This window comes from Cygnus olor, chromosome 1 (assembly GCF_009769625.2).
Source record: "Cygnus olor isolate bCygOlo1 chromosome 1, bCygOlo1.pri.v2, whole genome shotgun sequence".
Taxonomy (NCBI): Eukaryota; Metazoa; Chordata; class Aves; order Anseriformes; family Anatidae; genus Cygnus; species Cygnus olor.
This window is the reverse complement of record NC_049169.1, coordinates 123,824,900-123,847,120: the sequence shown is the minus strand read 5'-3', so window position 1 is coordinate 123,847,120 and position 22,221 is coordinate 123,824,900. Positions and strand designations below refer to the sequence as shown.

Below are 22,221 nucleotides of genomic sequence, written 5' to 3'. Positions count from 1 at the left end.
GTCCCCTCCCCACCTCTTACCCATCCCCAGCATGCTGGCTCCTGGGGGGGGGGGGGGGGGGGGGGGAGTTGAAAGAAGGCCTGATGCTGTGCCAGTATTGCTCAGCAGCAGACACAACACTGGGGTGATACCAATGCTGTTCTAGCTACAAGTGCAGTGCACAGCACTGTATGGGCTGCTGCAGGGAAAGTTAACTCCATCCCAGCCAGATCCAGTACAGCTTGGCATTGCAGACATGTCCCCTCCTTATCCACCTCACGACCCAGGTGCCCTTACTCAGTAGGTTTGAGGCTCTGGAGCTTGTGGGATGGGTAGGTGAGGATGTGGGGGAAGGTCTACCCAGGAAGTTCTCCAGGGCAAGGAAGTCGACTCCGTGCCTCAAGACTGGCTCCACCTAGAAGGAAAGGAGGGTAATTGTCATAGGCAACTCCTTTCTGAGAGGAACAGAGGGCCCCATGTGTCAGCCAGACTCTACCCACAGAGAAATCTGCTGCCTATCTGGAGCCTGGGTCAGAGACATTATGAGGAAACTTCCTGGCCTGATTCACCCCTCCGATTATTATCCCTTAGTGATAATTCAGGCTAGCATTGACAAAATCGCTGAGAGAAGCCTGAGGGCTATCAAAAGGGACTTTAGGGGATTGGGACGGTTAGCTGATGGAGTGGGAGCACAGGTGATGTTTTCCTCTATCCCTTTGGTGACAGGGAGGGATACTGAGTGGACTGGAAAGCTCAGCTAATAAATCCATGGCTGAGAGGCTGGTGCCATTGCAGGAATTTTTATTTTTTTTATTTTTATTTTTTTTTGACCATGGGGCAGTTTACTCACAACTGGCCTGATGGCTGCAGATGGGTCCCACCTGTCTCCTTTGAGATCAAATCAAGGAACTGTAGTGGGTTTACGTGGCAAGGTTTTGGTAGCAGGGAGCCATAGGGGTGTCTTCTGTGAGAAGGATCTAGAAGCTGCCCCATATTTGGTAAGGGCCCCACTGCTGACCAGAGCCGAGCCAATAAATGATGTTGTTTTGTGCCTCTGCAAGAGCATATTTAAGACAGGGAAAAAAAAACAACGCTGTGCCACACAGCAGCTGGGAGAGTGAGAGGAGTGAGGAATAGCCTTGCAGGCGCCAAGGTCAGTGAAGAAGGAGGGGGAGAGGTGTTCCAGGCGCCGGAGCAGAAGTCCCCTGCGGCCTGTGGTGAGGACCATGGTGAAGCAGGTTGTCCCCCTGCAGCCCATGGAGTACCACGGTGGAGCAGGGTTCCACCCTGCAGCCTGTGGAGGAGACCAGAGTGGAGCAGGTGGACCTGCACCGACAGAGGCTGCGGCCTGTGGAAGACCCCTGCCGGAGCAGATTCCAGGCTGGACCTGTAGCCCGTCGAGAGGAGACCACGCAGGAGCAGGTGACCTGGCAGGAGCTGCTGCCCATGGGGGATCCAGGTTGGAGCAGTTCGCTCCTGAGGGATGGACCCTGTGGTACGGACCCATATCTGGAGCAGTTCTTGAAGAGCTGCTGCCTGTGGGCAGCCCACGCCGGATCAGTTCGGGAAGGACTGCATCCCGTGGGAGGGACCCCACAGCACAGGGGATGAGAGTGACCGAGAAGGAGCGGCGGAGAATATAGACTGACCATAACCCCCAGTCCCCCGTTCCCCTGCGCCACTCGGGGGGGAGGAGGTGGAAGAGTGTGGATGGGGGGGAAGGTGCTTTTGTTTTTTTTCCTTTGTTTCTCACTTCTCTAGCTTGTTAGTAATTAGCAATAAATCTTATTATCTCCCTATGCTGAGTCTGTTTTGCCCGTCACAATAATTACTGCGTGATCTCCCTGTCCTTATCTCAACCCTTGAGCCCTTTTCATCGTATTTTCTCCCCGTTCCTCTTTGAGGAGGGGGAGTGAGAGAGCGGTTGTGGTGGAGCTCGGCCGCCCACCTGAGTAAAACCACCACAGTCCAGGAGCTGGCAGGGCTCATCAAGAGGGCTTTAAACTAGGCATAAAGGGGGATGGGGATGAAATGAGGCTTGATAGAGATGAGTCTGGGGGACAAATGCCACAGTTGGGGGTGAGGGCAAAGGTGCAACTGAAATGCATCTACAGTACTGCACGCAGCATAGGCAACAAACAGAAGGAGCTGGAAGCCATTGCATGGCAGTCAAACTATGACCTAGTTGCCATCACTGAAACATGGTGGGACCACACCCATGACCGGAGTGATGTAATGGATGGTTATAAGCTCTTCAGAAGGGACAGGCAACAAAGGAGAAAAGGGATGATCTTGAAGGTCTTTTCCAACCTTAATGATTCTATGATTCCCACAGCTCCTCAGGGATGCCTACAGAAAATTGTTTTTGTGAAAACATTCTTAGTGGAAAAAAAAACAGGTCAGGAAATACTAAACGTTTTGGACATTTTTGCCTTTCTCCCTGAAGAACCGAACAAAAGTAGTTGGGACAACAACAACAACAAACAAAGAAACAACAACTAGAACAAAGCCCAAACAATCTGAAAATGCAGCATGTGACACTTTTCTTCTGAAACAACCTTTGATTATGCTGTGGCTCCTTTTCCCTGTCAGTAGCTGAACATTTGCCTGCAGATGCAAAGCAATGAATGAATTCCTCTTTTTGCTTTGCTTGCGCACACACCTTTTTCTTTTCTTATTAACCGTCATTGTTATAGTCCACAAGTCTTTTTGTTTTCCTGTTATTTTTCTTTCCATCCCAACAGAGAAGGGAGGGAGTGAGAGGCTGGTTGGATATTTGGGTGCTGGCTGATGTCCGCCCACCAAAATTGCCCATGTGAAAAATCTTTTATTCCCGTATCCTTGACTGTTACTCTCTTCCCAGAGGAAATACCAGGAAAGAGAGAAAGTGATGATCTTGCAGTGGGAGAAACTAAAGAGAACTGCTTCTGGTTGGAGTTCTAGGTAGGACAAGAGCTATGCACGTGTTGGATTCTTTGAAATCCAACACGCATCCTTCCATTGTCTTTTAAGCCTATAGTGAAAAGTTTATTTCAAAACCTAGTCATTCATTTAATCTATCTAATATTAATGTTGTAAAATCTTACCTTTGATTCTAATAACCTACACATATTAAGCATATGACTTCAGTTTGGATTCCTTTACCAGAAGAACCTGTTTGCTTTATTGTTACATGGACTCTGACCCACGTTGTTTCATTGGTGACTGAGGATCATATTATGAAATCAACTTCCATGTTTCTCCCATGGATTTCAAGAAAAAATGGGATTACCAGTTAAAGACAGTTACCGGTAGCAGCAATGAACATTTGCTGGACTGCCGTGCCATATAGATTTTGGTACTCTGTGTAAGCAGATTATCTACAACATCCATGTTTTCATTGTTTCAGAAAAATTAAATTCAGAGATACATTTTGCATGACACTACGTAGACTTAATACATGCCTTTATTCTGATTCATCATCATTCTTTTCATGAATTTGGTTCACTAGGAAATTGTTTAGGAAAAGGTCTGTGCTTTTGTCATACCTAAGGGTGTGATCTCATCTCTATGGATTTTCTAGGAAATTACTAGGATGCGTGTCTTTGTCTCCCTCTGCTATAATAAGTGAGGCCACATATTCATAATCACTGGCATATATAAATGCCTCTATATTCAAAATAAAATGTTCATTATGAATATGAATATGCAAATTATTCATAATAACCTGCATATTTGCAATAGAGGTATACTGGGGAGAGCATCAATGCATTCAGGAGTAGCTGGGGGAGACATTGTCATGCAGATGACACATAAGCCTCAGACTTACTCTTCTGCTCCTTGTCTTCCATTGTATGTCACTGATGCTAAAAATAATGATGGTACAATATAAATATAGCTCTCAATTTACAGAATTCTGATAATTAAAAAAAATAAAATTTCTGTCCTGGAGCCTTTTGCCATTAATCACAATTTGTTTGGGAATATAAGCAAAACATAGTTAATGATTATAAGTAGACAGTAATTATGAAATGAAATGTAGCCTTTTTTTCCTTGATCTTATTAACATAGTTTTCCATTATGAAGCCCATATTTCCTTCTGAAGTCTTGAACTTTCTCAGAGTAATCATTCGGGGTAGGTAGGAATTAGATGGTTTCTGCATTATTTCAGAAAATAGGACTGATGGACAGGGACTGCCATAATAGTCACATCCTCTCATTGCAAAGCTTTATTATGCTTTCCTTTGGTGGAAAGATATATTCCCAGCCCTTGTTCTAAATGATGATAAAAAGATACAGTCCTGCTCAGAATACAGTTTAGAAAATAAATAAATGAATACAAGACACTGGATTTAAGTCCTTTTATTGTTACCTCCCTTTTCATGTTGTGATATTTTATACAGAAAATAGTCTAAAATGTGTTATTGCAAAACAGCAACAAAACCAGATACTGTCCAGGCAACTCCAGATAAATTTCAAAATCTCTGTTTCTGCATTACAAAAATGCCATGAATTATGCAGCTGAGCTTCCTGTATTTAGGGAAACTGCAGGAGCCAGCACAGCCAGCTTTCAAAGAATGAACCTCATCCTGAGAAAACCACCTTCCTGATCATGTTATTTCTCCTCCCATATCAGAGAGAAAGGTTAGTTCCATATTCAACAACCACAGGATTTGTATTTAGAATGCTCCCTGCTCCCATAAAGTTATATTTTAACTTGAAGTAAAAAAGGTGGAACAAATTCATTGAGCTTAGTTGTTATGATAGGAATGATGATTTCTCAAATGCAGTTGTCTGAAAGACTTAAAATTTAATTGTTAGAACTTTGAATTGAATTTATTAGTTTACTAGGCCAACAGTGTTAATCCTGAACTGAGAATGAACCTATCTATAAAAATGAAATGTAACTACATACAGGAGAAAAAATCTTAAGTGAGGACAGAATATGTTTAGTTACAAAATCAACGAGCATTTCTAATTTTGGAATAACAACAACAAAAAAATCAAGTAACATCTTGTAAATGTAGACTTTTCTGGGGAAAACAGTTCCTCCATATTTTTTTTTATACAGTGGACAAAATACAGTGCTGAATTATTAATAAAATCATGTGAACTGGATTTTTAAGACAGTCCTACAGAGTAAATAAGTCAAGGAAGATGTCTGAAGGATAGTATAAGCCACTTCACGCTTCACGGCAGCATGCTATAACTGCCAGTTTTTTAAATAATTCATTTTACAGGTCCTATGTAATCAGTCGTCCTCATAAATAATAAGACACATAAATAATAGGACACACCTGGAAAAAATATCATTTACACAAGATTTTCATAGTTTTTCAGATGATAAAAAGTAAAAATGTGAAATTTAATTAAGGTATGCAGAATTTATTAAACCTTTCTCTGATTCTTTCTTAGCAACAGGATTCTTTTTCATGTTCCTGACAAAATACAAAACCAGAAAATATTTATTTCTGATTAAACAAAGCAGTTTGTTTAAGTTGAGTAAATACTTTTTATTGTTACAGTCTGAAAAAGCTGACTTTATATTCTTTTACAAATTGTTTACTTACAAAACACATGGAAGGTTTTTAAGACCTGAATAAAAAGCAAGATTTTATTTTTATTATTATTCTTATTTTTTAAGATACCTATTTTTAGAATCTTTCAGGTGAATGTGAATTTTCCTCAAGTGTCTCAACTGCATGGTAAGCCACATATAATGTTTTCCCACATTCTTCTTAAAACAATTTTCAGAGATTCTTTAGCTAACCTAAATGACAAAAACATGTTCAAGCTACTTGGTAACAATAGCATAGCACCTGAAGTATTGGGTAACACTTGTAGTTTAAAGACACATTTAATCTGATTTTAGGAATAGACTGCTCCAGGTCCCTGTGTATGTACAGAATAGAAAATACAGCTAGAAGACAACTTGTATTTATGTCATCTGCAAAAGAGAGAATAATTTCTTTACATCATGCAAGATGTTCTAGATGTGTATGTGTCCTTAAATGCACCTCTTAATCTGAGAGATGATGTAGACTAAACTGATCTAATAAATAAATTCATCTCTAGTATCTAGATGATTACTGAGAGCTCTGATGTATTGGAGAAATTCTGGGTAACTTGCTGGAATTTTGAATTATACATGCTGAAGTCTGAATAATATTCATGACACAAGTCAGCTGTGAAAGTAGAATCTCTTTTCTGAGGATTATCATTTTAAATGGATTGTCTGGTGGTTTTAAGTTATAAGAACTATTTCCTCCCTTTCTCCAGGCTTGCAGTTGGTGAATGGATCATGGCTATTTGAAATGGAGCAAGGAGAAAGCATCTATAGGAAATTAATCTCCTAAAGCATCTGTAGGAAATTAATCTCTGTCTGCTGTTTTTACTTCTTGAGTGTTGAGAGTACACAGCATGGAATGTGAATGTTCTTCATATGATCATATATATCATATGATGATATATATAAAGGATCAGATTCACTTTGTATACCTTCAAATGCATGTGTACAGACTGGTCACTTTATGGTCCCTATAATGTCAGCAAAGAGAAACAAAATACGCCCTACAGATTCCTATGTGGCTTATTTTAAATATCTGCCATAAGCTGTTTAACCATGCTGTGAACCTTAAGGTTCACACTCTAGACCTCTTTATTTTTCTTTATTGAGTATAAATGAAGCTAGAAAGACTAACTGAAGTGTAGACATGTTACAGAGCTATATGTTGTATATCCCTACATATCCTTATACATTCCATATCACTCCTACAGCAACAATGATGAGTACTGTACATGACTTTGCACACACATATATGCAGACATGTAAAACCAAAGACATCTTCCACAGTTTTGTAGCAGGAATATAGGAGATTTTTTGAGGGGGGAGAGGATGATCTTGGAAGTGTGTTAGGTTCAGCACAAAAACAGCTTGGATTTTGTGAAAATGAAACGTGGGGTTGAATGTGCCCCCAAATGAGGCTAGAGCATTATGAAGCTGTGTCTGTAACTGTTGATGAGATTGTGATAACTTCAAAGTGCTACCCAAATGTCTTTGGCATGTGTATGCTACTTTCCGTAAACAATGCAAATTTTTAGACATGGACAAGTAAAATAAAATTTAAATGTACCAAGTGTGAGGTGTTATCTCTATAACTCTGACAAAAATATGATTCCAGTGCTAGGGAAATCTATGCTTCCAATGCTTTGCTCTTGTTGTATATCCATTTGTCTGTTTATATTTGTGTGCATAGATTGAAAATTCTGGGCCTGTGGAAGTCAGTGACAGTTTTGCCTCTGACTTTTGCCTCTGTTGTATTCATTTAATACAACAATGATTTCATTCTTTGCAAAAGAGAGTTACTGGACAATTTTCTATCAGTTTTCCTTCTCCACTCTCTCCTTGCCTCCATTCTAATCTAATCTACTCTTTTGGCTAGCCATGGAAATGTAGATAACAAGTCAGAAGATAGAATCATAGAAACAGAAGGTTGGAAAGGACCTACCAGATCATCTAGTCCAACCGTCCTCCTATCACCAATACTACCCACTAAGCTGTACTAAATGATCCTTCTTCCATGGCCTTGTTTTGATCAATTTATATATGAGATTTTGTATTATTTTTTTCTTGCATAAACCTTATAATGAGAACAGGACTATATGCTTTCTGCACTGTCTTGTTTGTTTTAATCAGTTCGGAGTTTTTCTAATGAGATCTGGGCAATCACCAAACACATGAAGTTTAACAAGAGCAAGTGCTGGGTCCTGCACCTGGGACAGGGCAGCCCTGGGTGTAAGCAGAGACTGGGCGACAAGATGCTGGACAGCAGCCCCACAGAGAGGGATCTGGGGGTTTTGGCTGACAGCAAGTTGAATATGAGCCAACAGTGTGCCCTGACAGCCAGGAGGGCCAACCATTTCCTGGGGTGCATCAAGAACTGCATTGCTAGTCGGTCAAGGGAAGTAAGTGATTGTCCCACTCTACTCTGCACTGGTGCGGCCTCACCTCGAGTACTTTGTGCAGTTCTGGGCACCACAGTACAAAAAGGATGTAAAACTGTTGGAGAGTGTCCAAAGAAGGGCTACAAAGGCAGTGAAAGGCCTAGAGGGGAAGATGTATGAGGAGCGGCTGAGGTCACTAGACCCGTTCAGCCTGGAAAAGAGGAGGCTGAGGGGGGACCTCATTGCGGTCTACAGTTTCCTCATGAGAGAGAGTGGAGGGGCAGGCACCAATCTATTCTCTTTAGTCACCAGTGATAGGACCCGAGGGAATGGTGTCAAGCTGCGACAGGGGAGGTTCAGGCTGTATATCAGGAAGAGGTTCTTCACTGAGAGGGTGGTCACACACTGGAACAGGCTCCCCAGGGACGTAGTCACGGCACCAAACCTCTTGGAATTTAAGAAGCATTTGGACTGCACACTCAGTCACATGGTCTGAGTTTTTGGGTGGACCTGTGGGGAGCCAGGAGCTCAACTCGGTGATCCTTGTGGTTCCCTTCCAACTCGGGATATTCTATGATTCTGTGATTCTAATATCCTCTGCTGAAACGGGAAAGGATTTAAATGTAAGTTTTGTTAGCAAGTGAGAAAGTCATGTCTATATCAATATCTTTGTGCAAAAGTCTTTCTTAGGAAAAATATGCATTTAATTGTGGAAATGTTTTTAAATAGATGGAGTTATGTTGTCTTAGAATAACAGATTACCTGTTTCTTAAAGAAATCTTCTGTGATAGCTCATCCTGTTACACACAGTTAAATAAAGAGCTAGGAAATCTAACAAAATAGACAATTTAAACATTGTTTAAAGTTGCATGCTAGTTATACTTTTAAAATGGTTTTGGCAAGGCTGAAACAAGTGGGAGAGAGAGTTCACTAGTGGGATATCTCTGAGGAGATGTCAAGTGGAGACAAGTACACTACAGTTTTGTTGGCTCTCACTTTATTTCTGCAAACAAGAAAGACTTAAGTGAGGAGAAACCAGTGACAGATGAGTAAGACTAATGGTTGAGAAGGTGAAAAGGACATGTCTTCTTATGGCTCTTCATATTGAATACACTAATTCTAAAATTACATGCAGGATGTATGAGATATTGTCTCAGAATACCAAACTAGCTTTTTGTAAATTAACCTTCTACAGTTTACATCTGCAACAGTATTAATACTTGTGTTTTCTCCTTATGGAAATGTGAGTGAGTAGATGAAATCTAGTATGGCAGTCCAAAATATATGTCCTTAATTTTGAATCTTTCTAGTATCCCAAACAGATTTTATTACATTTCCCTAATCACCAAAATCAATAACTGGTTGAGTTAATACTTGGATGCAATATGCAATAGCTGTGTAATGCTCAGTCCTATTTTCAGTAGAGAAAGGAACCACAGAGGACTTCATGGCTCATTTATTTTCTCTTTGCAGGAAATGTAATAAGAATTTCCACTGGAATGAAACAAGCAAACAAACAAACAAAACCACAGACATTGTATACCTCTTTTTTATTATTGTTTATTTTAAATTAAGAAATTGTGTATTTGAATTCATAGTGAGAGTTTTCAAGACACAATAATGTTAATTTTCTGTTAGTACATTTAAAGAAAAAGTGAAAATCATGTTCAGGAACAGAGTTTAATGACATAATATTCAAATCCAAAATAACTGTCTGTTCAGTGGACCTAATAGAATAACCTTAAAATGCACTCCAATAGTATTAGAATAGAATTGGCCTGTAATGGGCCATTTTTCATAAAGTTAGAAGACTTCCTTCCTCAATAAAATTTCAAATGACTCGTCTTTCATACTTCTCCAATCTCTTTAGCATGCTAGGGCTATCACATCATGCTTATGCATACAGAATGCTGCTTAGCATGACCAGGAACATGTTATTGTTTATTTGTTTGTTTGTTTGTTTTTCTCAATAAAGGCAATTATTTCACTGCTTATCACCTCTGAACCTTAACTATGTGTCCTGGAATCTTCATAAAAATCCTGTCATTGCATGCTCTTCTGGACAAATCACATGAACCCAGATCCTTCCTTCTCATGGCAAATTTACTAGAGAAGTACAGAACAACGAAAATACAGCCCCATCAGGAGGAGAGCAGGACCGCATTATTCATCCCTTTTCGCTTTATCCCAGACTACTGACTTCCACCCATTGGAAAGATCAAAACAGATCTAGCATTTATATAAGAGGTCCACTTTAACATCCAGAGGAATACATTCTAATGGCTATGAAGGGAATAAACTGCTCTCCAGGTTTGTTGCTTCTGTTCCTTTCCCCATTTTCATGACTTCTGTGTGTAGATTACAGGTATTTGTCTCAAAAAATTATCTTTTCATCAATAATTTTGGGGCCAGTGTGTCAGTATTTATTCTATTTCTATTATATGTTTATCTTGACTTCTATGGAAGGAATAATCTAGATTTGGTAAGACTGCTCCTAATTTTTTAAGTATTATATATCCATATAAATTAGTGACTGATTCTCTACCCTGAATTCCTAATCATAGCGGTGATAATTCTATACAATATAAAGAATATAGCGGAGGGAAAGCAGGAGTAAAGGTCAGCATTTTCATAATGATTTTGAATACTTCAGTAATTTGTGAGCCTACTTTTAAGCTAGGCAGCTGAAAGCCCAAAATCATTTTAGCTATTATGACCAGAGTCTTCCAACATTAAAATAGTCCATATTGTTTTTCTTTACCTTTATATTTTACTCATCTGGTATTTCTGTATTTTATATTTGAATTTTATTTCTCAGTGAGATTTATATGAAGCTATTTTGATGTGGGAACTATAAGTTTATGGTGAAAAGACATGATGTTAATCTATTTTACAGAGGAAAGAGACTACATATTTTTAATTAATACAACCAAATAAGATAGAAAGGAACATAAATGGATAAAGAAATATAATTCTCCTTTAGAGGGCTCTATCTGTATTTATTAGGAAACTTTCAAAACACTGCTACATATCCCAAAGACAGTATGTATAATTAGATAGTATTGAATGTTATTAAAATATCCCAAACTGAGGAACAATTTGTGGACCATTAATCTAAGCAGATATGGTCAACTTCACTGTTACAGATGTTTAGTTAGCTAACACGGAGAATATGCATCTCCTCCATGTCTTACTAGCTTTTTATGATAACTAGAATTGTCAAGATGCAATAGATAATTTGCTCATGGTTACAGGACCAATTTCATTACCATTTTCTGAGTGCATCCATTATTTCCTGAGTGCATCCAGATTTTTAGACCATGTGCCAAAAATATTCTGGGATAAACTTTTATAGCTGTTTAATTCCTAGCTTGAACTATAAAGTACAATTGACTGTATGTCTTGAAGTTTGATCTGCAGTCTTAAGATCTGCAGTTCTCCCCTATAACAGTCTGTGACTAGCTGTATACAAAGACAATTTAAAGAGTGGTACACTGGGCAAGAAGGATTAAGTGTACCTTCTTTAAAGTACTACTATACTTACAATTTTCTAAGAGGATTAACTTCTTCAGAGACCATAGGTGGATTTTTGTGTTCCCCACAAACAGTTAATTTAATCACATTTTTCAAGTTTGCTTTTTTTTTTTTTTAATTATTATTATTATTTATTTTTATGTATGTTATTGTGTTTCAGACCTTAAAGGTGGTGCAAAATGGAGAACAAAGTTTGGGATTAGTTTTTCTGGTCAGAATGCTTCCTGGAACATGGACTGGAAAGCTGCTCTAAAGGTAATGCTGAACCTCATAGGTACTCCTTACAAATTTATGGTTACAGTGACACAATGGCTGGTAAATACAGTTTCCAGCATACAGAAATGTATTTTCTTGCATACCTTAATATATATCTTTCATTTGACATGACAATTCACACTTTTTTTTTTTTTTTTTTCTTTTCGGTGATTTTTGTTCACCAGGAAACCATTTGGCCCTAAGAAAATACAGCATCCAAGTTGCAGCTGCTTGAAGCATTTTGCCATTAAATATAACGGCACTAAAGTGGAAGTGCCAAGGGCTATTATGCACTGACAGTATAGTCAAGAAAAGTACCCATCTGCAGAAACAATGCAGCAAGGTAGAAACAGAGCAATGAAATAACCATTAAAACAGTTGGAGCCTCAGGACAAGAAAAACAAGTGATCTGCTGTAATGCTTAACAGCAAAAGGAGAGATATGAACAACATTATTTGGGCTTTCATGGTTACAAATGTAGTAAGGAGTAAGCAATATTGCCTTTGGTAGAAATCTCTCTTACCATTCTAATGTTCACTTCCTCTCTAGGAAGCTATCCTCCTACATGTGCAATCATAGCCTCATCATGAGAAATAAGAACTGTACCATGAATGGCTGCATACGTATAAATCCTCCATGCTTCACCTCCTATTGTAATAACTGAACTCTTTTAAGGAGTTCAGTCAGCAAAGAAAAAGCAATGTGCAAAGTCAGAATACCAAAATTTATATCTTTGGAGCAATGTGGAATATAAAAAGTCCTTAAAAGCAGGGGGCTGATTAAACAAATCTTCTAGCTCCTGCTTTGTATAGTGTATGAGTAGCATCTGCGTGCATGCCAGGATTTCAGGTGATAAACCCAAAATGTTTTTGCTCACTACAAAATCCCTTGGACACAAAAGTATACATTACCTTTGAATGTTCCTTTCCTAGAGCATTAAACCTTTATCTGTCGTTATATAGTTGATTTGAAATATCAAAGTGTCAAATAAGATCAAGAATAGGATTGCAGAAGTTAAAACAAATAAACAAACAAACAAACAAACAAAGCAGAATAAATAGGAGTAAAGAAAATACATAAGAAATAGTAGTTTTATCTTTCAGAGGTTTCTTCTGACAACGAAAATACTTGTGTGATAAAGTAACTGAAGCAGCATGAATAAATATTTAGTGAAACCAAGACTAAATTATCATAGAATCATAAAATCATAAAATATCCCAAGTTGAAAGAGACTCACAGAAATCATCAAGTCCAACTTCTGGGTCCGCACAAGACCAACAAAAAATCAGATCCTGTCTGAAAGCATTGCCCAAATGTTTCTTGAACTCCGGCAGGCTCCTCGATGTGACCGCTTCCCTGAGAAGACTGTTCCTGTGTCCGACCACCCTCTCAGTGAAGAATCATTTCATAACATCCAGACTGAACCTCCCCTGACACAGCTTCAAGCCATTCCCTCAGGTCACCAGAGAAAAGAGATGAGCACCTGCCCCTTTGCTCCTCTCGTGAGGAAGCTGCAGGCTGCCATGAGGTCTCCCCTCAGTCTCCTCTTCTCTAGGCTGAACAAACCAAGTGACCTCAGCCACACCTCGTGCATTCTGCACTCTAGACACATCACCATCGTTGTTACCCTCCTTTGGACACCCTCTAATAGCTTTATTCCCTTTTTATACTGTGGTGCCCCAAACTGCACATAATACTCGAGGTGAGGCCGCACCAGCGCAGAATGGTGTGGGACAATCACTTCCCTTGACCAGCTAGCAATGCCATGCTTGATGCACCCCAGGGTATGGTTGGCCCACCTGTCTGCCAGGGCACACTGCTGACTCATATTCAGCTTGCTGTCGACCGAAACCCCAGATTCCTTTCCACAGGGCTGCTCTCCAGCCTTTTGACCCCCCAGTTTTTACACATATCCAGGGTTGGCCTGTCCCATGTGCAGAATGCAGCACTTGGTGTTGTTAAACTTCATACTGTTAGTGAATGCCCAGCTCTAAGTTTTCAAGATCTCTCTGCAAGGCCTCTCTCTACATTGGATGGAAGTCAACAACTCCTCCCAGTTTAGTATCATCTAAAAACTTACTTAGTTTCAATTCCCATGTCCAGACAATTTATAAAAATATTGAAGAGGACTGCCCCTAAAATGGAGGTATCCCCACTAGTGACTGGTCTCCAGTCTGATGTAACCCCAGTTACTATTACAGGCCCCTTTGGGCCTGACCTGTCAGCCAATTGTTCACCCTTCGTATTACACATTTATCTAGCTGTATGCTACACATTTTTACAGGAAGGATACTATGAGAGACAGTATTAAAAACTTTCACAAGATCCATAAAGATTACATCAGCTGGCTTATTTTGGTCAGTTATGTGGGTAAGCTTATCATAAAAGGAAATTAGGTTACTTAAGAAGGGCTTTCCCTTTATGAACATTGGCTATGACCAATGCCTATTATCTGTAGCCCTAATTTGCCAGATACCCCAGAAAAAGACTATGTTGGATAATGTATAACATAAATAAATTGCTGATTTTTTTGGAAAGTAAAAGAAGGGAAAAAAATGAAGAAACACATGCTATCTGCATTCATGTTATGCTCAGTAATATGTACTCCATCACTCCACTTTTCAGCAACAAGGAATCATTTCAGAGGAGGATGAGATAGAATGGCAATCCTTACTCAGTGAGAGTTAAATATAAAATTCAGTAATACTAACCTGATATACGACTAACTGCTCTGTTCTTAATAGGTAAAATCTGAGAGCTTATCTTCTACTGTCCTGGCAATAGTCACATTTTGAATATTTATTGTCTGGCTTGCATGGTTGCAAAGGTCTGAAGCTCCATGATCTTCCATTAAAGTCTTCCAAAAGACACAGTCCATTTAAGTTCACCAAATACAGCATACGGATTTGCCCATGTGCTTATAAATATGCAACTTAAGCACTGACAGTAAGACCTAGTCTTATCTCAGTAAATTGTATCATGAGGTAAAAATTATTAATAATAATAATAATAATAATAATAATAATAATAATAATAATAATAATAATAATAAGCTATGTTGTCATAACTTCCCCATGCCTTCCATCCTATGATTTTGAGTGAAAATCACTGAAGATGCTCAAATAACTTGCTGGCTCCATCTACACGTCTTTATAATAGGGCAGACTCTAGTCCTTAAAGCCGCACTTTAAGCCAGTGCTTCTTAATATGCACCTGTTGAGTATGATCCTCACTGGTGGACAATCATTGTGCTAACTCTTCTCCCCAAATGTTCTCTTTGATACTACAGAAAGAGCTCATTTCACTGAATCTGATGAATCTGAACAGGAAAAAAAAAACAAAAAACAAAAAACACTGCTTTGCTCTCTTAAGCATCCTAATGTACTTTCCAGCACAAGCAAGGAGGTAGAGGATGAGGAATCACAGAATCACAAAATTGTAGGGGTTGGAAGGGACCTCAAAAGATCATCGGGTCCAACCCCCCTGCCAAAGTAGGTTCCCTAGAGCAGGCTGCCCAGGTAGGCATCCAGACGGGCCTTGAATATCTCCAGAGAAGGAGACTCCACAACCTCCCTGGGCAGCCTGTTCCAGTGCTCCGTCACCCTCACTGTGAAGAAGTTCTTTCACATGTTGGTGCGGAACTTCCTGTGCTCTATCTTGTGGCCATTACCCCTTGTCCTGTCCCCACAAACCACTGAAAAGAGGTTGGCCAAATCCCTCTGTCTCCCACACTTCAGGTATTTATACACATTGATGAGATCCCCTCTCAGTCTTCTTTCCTCCAGGCTGAACAGACCCAGGTCTCTCAGCCTTTCTTCATAGGGAAGATGCTCCAGGCCCCATATCATCTTTGTGGCCCTCCACTGGACTCTTTCCAGGAGATCCCTGTCTTTTCTGTACCGGGGAACCCAGAACTGGATGCAGGACTCCAGGTGAGGCCTGACCAGGAAGCTGGAAGTGAAATCATTTTTTTTTAACTATTTACTGTGCTTTATTTTTCACCAGCTTTGAATGTCACTGTCCAGATGAGCAGTATGGTTTCAGAATAAATACACCTTTCTAGCATAGGAAAGTATAATGACTTCAGTATTAACATCTGCCCAGGAATAATTTCTCCAAGCATTCAGGAGGATTTTGAGACTGAGACAACAGCTTCATTTGAAAATGATACCAGCTGAATACCAGAAGAATAGAGGCTACAGGAAGATTTTGGAGAGAGCTTGTATTTCAACCACTGAGTATCTTTAGCATGTATAAATTATCTTCAGTGAAAATTATAAGTGAAAAGTGAGACTTTTCGGTGTGATCGGCATGGCTGTGCTGATTTCCAAAACACACAAAGCAACTAAAACTGTAAAGATTCATCAGTATGAATTAACCATAAATATACCTGTATATTTTACCATCACTGCTTTGCAAAATGTTCCCAAGAACATGCTGAAGCCATGAAGCTAAACAGAAATCCAATACTTTCTTTGTACTTTGTGATTTACAATGTCTATTTTAAAAGTGGGCCTTTCAATTTGATGTACAAAGAGTAAATGCACTCTGGGGTTAGTTTCCAATGGATTTCTCAAGCTTATCCATCTACTTGGAACTTTTAAAGGCAAATCATTTGACAAACATTTCCTTTCAAATGCTACTAGGAAAACATTTTAAAAACGCATTGCATCTTTTACAAGTCAAAGAACACGTTGTTAAGCATGCTGTCAACCTTTAAAACAACTAACTCAGAAGCCTTAAAATATCTCAGAAGGAAAAACAAAAACGATAAACAAACAAACAGAATTTAAGACCAAGTTAAACAAATCACAATTCTGCCTTGAAGAGCCAAGATATCATTAAATTAACAAATGTCAGACAGTAATTTGTAGTAGGTAATCTCTTACAAAATTCCGGTAATGAATCCTTGCTTCTCAACTGTTATACCATGACATAGTCATAGCAAACTGCATGAAATAATTTTAAGAGGTCTTCAAAAGTCATTCAATGGAAAGCTTTGACATAGGTAAATAGATTGGTACAAAACAATGGCCAATTCTACTCAAATCAACTAAAAATGGAAAAAAAAAAAAATGCCTGTGTTTCAGATACTTTTCATCCCCGTCTGCTTACTTAGATTGAGAAGGTGACATTATCCTCCTAACTTAAATTCTATAAAATATGTTACCTGGAGTATGCCATGAATGATATGCTATTTAGAGCTGTTAAACTGAGAAAGAAAAAAAAAAAAAAAAAGATAGCCTTGTACTTACAGGCAACCATTCAACATTTGAGATGCTGCACATAGAAATGAGACACTGCTTCAGCCATTCTCATTCATCCACATGTACAACTGAATTTACAAGAGATACTGTGAAACACATTGTGATGAAAATATTTTTCTACTTTGCTATACACTGAACACTTGTGAATTTCTGTTTAACCAAAACTTGTATGTCCTTCCACAATCAAATACTATGTAGTGTATAAAGATAGAAGAGAAGTATTCAGGAGAAGCAAGAAAGGCAAAGTACCTTGAAAAATCGATGTGTACATTTGGAGATTTGGATATATCTATTTCAAAAAATAATTTGTGTTTTAGCACTGCTGAAGAAGTAATTCTTAAAATACATATTAGAAAAGTTGCAGAGACCAAATAGTCATAGTAACATGAAGAGCAAGGCAAAAACAACTTAGACCTTTATGCGTGGAAAGCTGAAACAACATTTTCCACTGATTGCATATCAAAGGCAAAATGAAGTATGCAAACAATATTGTGTTAGGTTTCAAGAAATATAGCTAGCATTCCATTATCAGCCATAAGAAGCACATACACCATTAGTTTGGTGTATGTATTGTGATTAAAAAAAAAAAAAAAAGGAAACTTGGAAAAATAGTGGTTGAATAAATAAACTAGTGAAGCAGAGTGCCTCTTTTAAACATATAAATATATACATATACAACAAACATATAAATATCCCCCTAAAAGAGTACAAATATTTCAAGTCAAGACAAAAATTTGTAAGAAAAACATTCCCCTTTCATGCACACATTGTATGTTGAAAACTTGCTTATTCTTTCTTTGTTTATGAACTTAAATTTGAGTATTTTTTAAATTTAGACCAAAACATCTTTCAGGCCTCCAAATATTTTATTGTTGCTCAAAAACGGATAGGGAGGCTTTTCAGTAGATTAACTCATAAATATTTTCTTAGTTGATTGTACCAAGGTAAAACTAATTAGGAAGATTTATTGTGTAAATATGAATGATATTCAGGGACCATGTTACGTCAAAGCTATGTAGATGCAAAAATGACATAATCATCTGCTTATTTGAAAGAAAACACTACCCATGACTTCTCTGAAAAGAGAGCAAGAATTAATTTAATCAAAATATTATGATGTTACTGTGGTTACATTCAGAACTAGATACTTAAAGGCTTAATTTACTTTTTGCTTTTCAATAAAGGATTGGACTGGCAAGCCTCAAAAAATAGGAGAGAAAAATCACTTATTGCTATTAATATTACTACAAAGTTCATGGCCAGAATTATCAAAATTTATTATAGGTTTTATGTCTATGTCATAAAGACACCTTCCCTATACAAACGTATTCAGTTGAGTTCTCATGTTAAGAAAGCTGGCATTTTAAGTACTGTATATCTTTCATATGACACAACATACTTTGCAGAAAAAAAGAAGAAAGAAAAAAGCATACTTTTCATTGTAGAAAGGGCATATGAACCAAAACCTTCTTTTGAATACCCCTATATTCCTCTCTGTATAATTTTAATTAAACTAATTCTAAGAACATTACAGTCAGACTCTCTAAGGTATTTAGGTGTCAAAAATTGGTTTCTGTAGGATTCTCAAGAGAGCCTAAGAAAGTTAGGAACTTAACTTCCACTTTGAGCTGCTGAATACCTTTAGCAATTCTCATTTACACTGTTCAGAAAGGTGTAAAGGTAGCTTACCGAAAATTATGACAGATAAAATAAACCTTAGACAAACTATTTTTAAATTTAAAAATATCTTTATTACATACAGCACTAAGCTGTTGTGCATTTGCTGTGTATTTGAGCAAGAACAAATGTAAAAGATTAGAAGCTAGACTTACGTTTTTCTGCCTGTGAAAAATACATCATCATTCGCTAAACAGTAAATATCCAAATAATCTATAAAACACAAAACTTATCAGAAATAAGAAATTCATAGCAAGATCAGTTAAATGCAATACTTTTTTAAATAAGGTGAGGTGTTAAATTATTTTCTAAAAACAGGGGAATAGAAGCAGTAACTATAGAAAAGTGCCTTAAATCTCTCCTGTAAGCAATGATTTTTTGTTTGTTTGTTTTGTTTTGTTTTTAATCTCTGCAGATCTCTGCACAGGTGATTGTAATCACTGACCCATATAAGAAGGGTAGTGCTGGGTCCATAAGAAGGCCAAATACCTCATTAATATAACAGTCCTTCTATCTCCATCTACAGCCAAAAGATGCTCAAGGCAGAATATAAGAACAGGGCAAATAAAAAGTGGCACTTCCTTGAAGTATAGAGTGCACTCTACTAAGCCACCTAGTGTTTCATAGACATGATGTCCCTGCTTATGCTGTTCTAGGTGAATTGTAAATAAATAAATAAATAGATAGATAAATAATTTTAAAAAAAGCTAGTTATAACACAGGATTTCTTCTGGTGGTAGCATTGCTCATAACATTTCAGATCTAAGGTAAGGATCAGAAAGAGAAATCATCATCCCTAGTACCTGAACCCCATTGAACCCCACTTGAATTTAGGAGTGGCCTCATCAGCTGAAGACAGAGACTTTCACGCCCATTGCCTTCAGGTAAAAGGAGAGTACACATGACAGTGGGTTGTAAATGTGAATTACTGTTTGTAATTCACTCGGCACTTCAGTCCTTTTCTCCAAAAATAAGTTCTAAGTTTCAATTGCTTTATTCTTTTTTTTTTTCTTTCCTGATACCTCGAATAGAGATGAATAATTTTAATTTACTTGCCAAATTTCTTTTTGGTCTATAGGTGTTGCAATAATGTGTTGTTAAAATAAATATTTATGAAGGAGGTTTTTTTGTTTATTTTTATCTCACAGTTCATTTGTGTGTGTAGATTTCTCAGTTAATGGCTAGTCTTTCATTCACAGATTTTTAGGTATTTCACTTATAATCAAGTTTCTGGTTGATGCTCAACTATGCTATTTTTATTTTTATTTTTTAAAAATAAAAGAACCAGAGGAAAGAATATGATAGAGAGAAGGGCAGAATGAAATAAGAACACAAGGGAATAATATTGATTTGTGCAGACACCACAGACAATTGAAGCTTGTTGCACAAGTATAAGTGAATGAGGTAGAGCTTGGAAAAAGAATCTCAAGGAAGAGCGTACAGGCTGCAGAAAAAGACTAAGATTTTAGAGAACAGAGAACAGCTAGTTTGGATGGAAAAATGGAAGAAGACATGTTGACAAAAGTCATTGTTTTCTGACAACCGTAAGAATGAATGATGATAAGGCATTGTGTAAACTACTCTGTTAAAGCAAATTTTCAACAAACCATGACAATTGGAATCACCTTTTCATCAACTTGTTCAGCATTTCATGAATTCAAGGAGCACATCTGCAAAGGTTTTGAAGAAAAGCTGAAAAGAGATAAGAAGGAGGGGTGCAACTTTTAAATCAAACATATAAGGTACTTAACTGCAATTTTAGGGCAAATAGTAATACATTCAGAAAGTTACTGGGGATCAATTAAAGACAAATGGACATAGACCTCAGAGAAGCTTACTGCATGACTCGAGTAGGGGTAAGAAAATTATTAGGGAATTCAAAGTGCAAGAAGATGATGACAGATGCAGTAAAATTCTATGGATGCACTATACAATAACTAAGGAAAAAAAAAAAGGTCAATTATTGCTCTACACAAGACTGAGCTCAATTACAGTTGAAGCTGGCCAGTACTGTCTGTTTTTTGTTATTATTATTATTATTATTTAATATGTTAACAATAAAAGGGTGACCAGAAAAAAAAAAAAAAAAAAAACACTGGGCCACTATTTGATGAGGATGGTCACCTCACATAGACAGGGACATAGGCAGCAAATAAGAAATGTTTAATGCCTTCTTCTCCTCTGTTTTCAACATCAACTCCAGGCACCCTGAGTTGGAGGACTGTGACTGCAGTAATGATAAACTACCAGCAAACCCCAAAGTTGTGTGGGATTTGCTGCTCCACTTGGATGCCTATAAATGTATGGGGCACAATGGGATTCATCCCAGGGTACTCAGAGAGCTGGCTGATGTCATCGTTGAGACCTCTCTCAATTATTTTTTAATGGTCTTGGGAACCTGGAGAAGTCCCAGTTGACTAGAAGTTGGCAAACATCATTCCAAGGGGAAGAAAGAAGACTCTGCTAATTACAGGTCTGTCAGTCTCACTTCAGTTCCTGGTAAAATTATGGAGAAGATTATTACGGGAGTTATTGAAAAACAACTGAAGGACAATGTGGTCATTGATTATAGCCAACACAGGTTCACAAGGGGAAGGTTCTTTTTAATTTCCTTTTATGACAAGGTCACCTTTGCCTCAGTCTTCACTGTCAAGAGCTCTAGCCACCTAGCCCAAGTCCCAGGAGGTAAAGACAGGAACTGGGAGAATGATGGACCTCCCAGTGCAGGAGAAGATCAGATCCAAGACCCTCTAAGGAATCTGAAGGTGCACAAGTCCATGGAACCTGATAACATACATCCATGGGTCCTGAGGGAACTAGCAAATGTAAATGCTAAGCCACTATCCAACATATTTGAGAAGTTGTGGCAGTCTGGTGAAGTTCCCACTGACTGGAAGAGAGGAAACTTAACCCTCATTTTTAAAAGGATAAAACAGGAGACTTGGAAAACTACAGGCCAGGCAGTCTGACCTCTGTACCTGGAAAGATCACGGAGCAGATCCTCCTGGAAACTATGCTAAGGCACTTGGAAAATATGGAAGTGACTGGGGACAGCCAGCATGGCTTCACTGAGGGCAGATCATGCCTGACAAATTTGGTGGCCTTCTATGATGGGGCTAGAGCATTTGTGGGTAGGGAAAGAGCAACAAACATGGACTTGTGCTAAGCATTTGACACTGTCCTGCATGATATTCTTGTCTCTAACTTGGAGAGACATGGATTTCACACATAGACCACTCAGGGGGTAAGGAATTGATTGGATGGCTGTTGTGGTCAATAGCTCAATGTCCAGGTGGAGATCAGTAATAAGTGGTGTTCCTTGGGGTTAAGTATTGGGATTGGCAATAATTAACATCTCTGTCAGTGACATGGACAGTGGGACTGAGTGAACCCTCAGCAAGTTTGCCAATGACACCAAGCCGTGTGGTGAGCTTGACACACTGGAGGGAAGGAATACCATCCAGAGGGACCTGAACAGGCTTGAGAGGTGGGCCTGTGAAAATGTCATGAGGTTCAACAAGGCCAAGTGAAAGGTTCTGCATCTGGGCCAGAGCAATCCCAAGCACAAACACAGGCTGGTTGGAGA

General features: G+C 38.4%; 1 non-coding gene across 1 annotated transcript; it reads right to left on the bottom strand.

Moving 5' to 3' along the window:
• Positions 1-4,440: 4,440 nt before the first annotated feature.
• Positions 4,441-4,597, bottom strand: LOC121064213. Its single transcript, XR_005816416.1, has one exon. It is a non-coding gene; the product is annotated as a U1 spliceosomal RNA (small nuclear RNA).
• Between the last annotated feature and the right edge of the window lie 17,624 nt (positions 4,598-22,221).